We start from the raw sequence: 2,449 nt of genomic DNA, 5'->3' as shown, positions 1-2,449 counted from the left end.
ACATATGTATATATATGCATGCATACATATGTATATATATGCATGCATAAATATGTATATATATATATATGCATGCATACATATGCATATATATATGTATGCATACATATGCATATATATATATATGCATACATACACATGTATATATATATATATATATGCATACATACACATGTATATATATACATACATACACATGTATATATATATATATACATACATACACATGTATATATATATATTAGTGGTGGGACGATTAATCGGAATCGGAATCGTTAATCGTAAGAATCTGTATTTTGGGAGGCATCGGATTCGGAATCGCATCGTTAAAAAATACCTTAATTTTCCGATTCCTTCATTACGATTCTTTTAGTCTGATGTTGAAAAAAAGAAAAAAAATTCCTGGTATTTCTTACTGCAAGATAGAAATGTAGCATGTTATAAAAAGAAACCAAAGAAATTCATTATTAACAGGGCAATGCTTAGTGCCCCCTCCCTTACAAGGTTCATTCATTCAGATCTATTGTGATCAAAACTATAAAAGAGTTAACTTGAAAAGAAGTATGCAGGGCTCTACATTGCGAGTAAAAAAAACAAAAAAATGCTTATCTTTTTGGCGACTGTTTTTTTTTACTGACAAATCTTCTAATAGTGAATGAAAATGCTTTTTCAACTTATATTTTCTTAAAACGAGAAAAGTCAAATTATTTAAACAGTAAAAGGTTTAATAGAACAATATTTTTTTTGTTTTTTTAAAAGAAGGCTTTTGAAAGAAATATCTCTAAAATGAAATTGATCACGTTGTATTATTTCGCAACATTTGGACAGTAGTCGGCTTCTTTTGAAGTTTAAAAAAAAACGACCCCATACCTATCTCTTTCAAACCTAAAGTTATTAAATAACCCCTTCGTTAATTTAAGGGTAATTAATTCAATTCAGTCATGTTGTTTTTTTTTAAATTTTATTGAAATAAAATCCATTTTTTAAATTTTTTTGTCCAGAAAGATAAAACCCTGAATTTGATTATATTAAAAGCAGAATAATATAATCTTTTTTCTAGAATTTTAAATTGAAAATTTTAAAAAAAAGTGTTTGACGCAGTTTTTTTCCGAACGAAAAAGAAATTAATATATATTTTTTAAAAGGTGTTGTAATCAATTAATTTTTATGTCTAAATAATATTTACGATTAATTAAATAATTTCATTTTAAAAAGTATTTATAAATAGAATTTTACTTAAGACTTATAGTTTAGCAATATTGAACCGCATCAACCATGTGTGAATTGAACACAGTCAACCAAAAAAAAAAAAAAATTTAAAAGAAATGCATATTTGCATTTCATTATGTAAACTTTTTTACATTGGTTTCAAAAATTAAATTCTATAAGTTTTTTTGTTTTTTTTGTTAACTACTGGTTGGTACAATTTACCGCTCCATCCCTTTATATTTTTTTCTTTGTGTCTTTTTTAGCGGATTATTTTTAATTAATTATCCAAATAAGTGACTAGCTTTAAAACAAAATTTAATAGTAATTTATTTGTTTACAGATAAACTGAATTTTCTAATATGGCCTCAAAGTCCAAAAAAAGTCTTGCATGGAAACTTTTTGAAGTTGATGAAGATGATGAGTTGAAAGCCATTTGCAAAGTCTGTCAAATTAAAATATCACGAGGAACAAAACCATCTAACATGACCACAACAAACATGTTAAAACATTTAACTTTGAAGCATCCAAATGAATTGGAGGAGCAAAATAAAAAAGAAAAGGAACAAAAAATTACCAACTAGTCACTCAGAGCAGTTTTATTAGTGAGGGTCGAAATCGCAGTGTCTTTTTTTTTTTGCCCAAGTCACCAATTTTTTTAACCTTCCTTAACTTCAAAGAGTAAATACAATATATACAACTAAAAAAATAATTTTTAAAAATGCTGATTCTATTCATGAAAAATTCTTTTAACTAGAAATTAAAACTTAGGTAAAGATAGCTGACTGACAGCAACAGGAGCACTGGTTAACTACTGAACCACAGGGAAAGGTGTGGGGGAGGAAAAAAGGAAATTAAAGGATGATAATAAATTATAATAACCGTCTTTGAAAGGCACTAAACTCCTAAAATTTACTTCTTTAAAATTTTAGGCGGCATTCCCCGGCTATTTTAAAGCACTCTCTCTCCAAAAAAAAAAAAGATTTAATTTTTAAGTTTGGGAAAGATATATTTATTATAACCGAATTCCTGTATGAAGACTGGATCTACTTTATTGGACGTTAATTTGTGAGATAAGTAATTTTTCAATGTTTAATGTTTTTAAAGTTTCAATTATCACTTAAATTTTTTTAATTGCGTTTTTTCTTTTCAATTTATTTATAAAAAAAAACAGGGTTTAAAATGTATTTTTCAAGGTAACAAGCTTCGAAAGAAGTCTAATTAAAAAAAAATCACTTAATTT

The sequence above is a fragment of the Euprymna scolopes genome, chromosome 45 (assembly GCF_053919585.1).
Source record: "Euprymna scolopes isolate OS-2025 chromosome 45, ASM5391958v1, whole genome shotgun sequence".
Classification (NCBI taxonomy): domain Eukaryota; kingdom Metazoa; phylum Mollusca; class Cephalopoda; order Sepiida; family Sepiolidae; genus Euprymna; species Euprymna scolopes.
The sequence above is the reverse complement of the archived record's forward strand: the minus strand, read 5'-3'. Positions refer to the sequence as shown.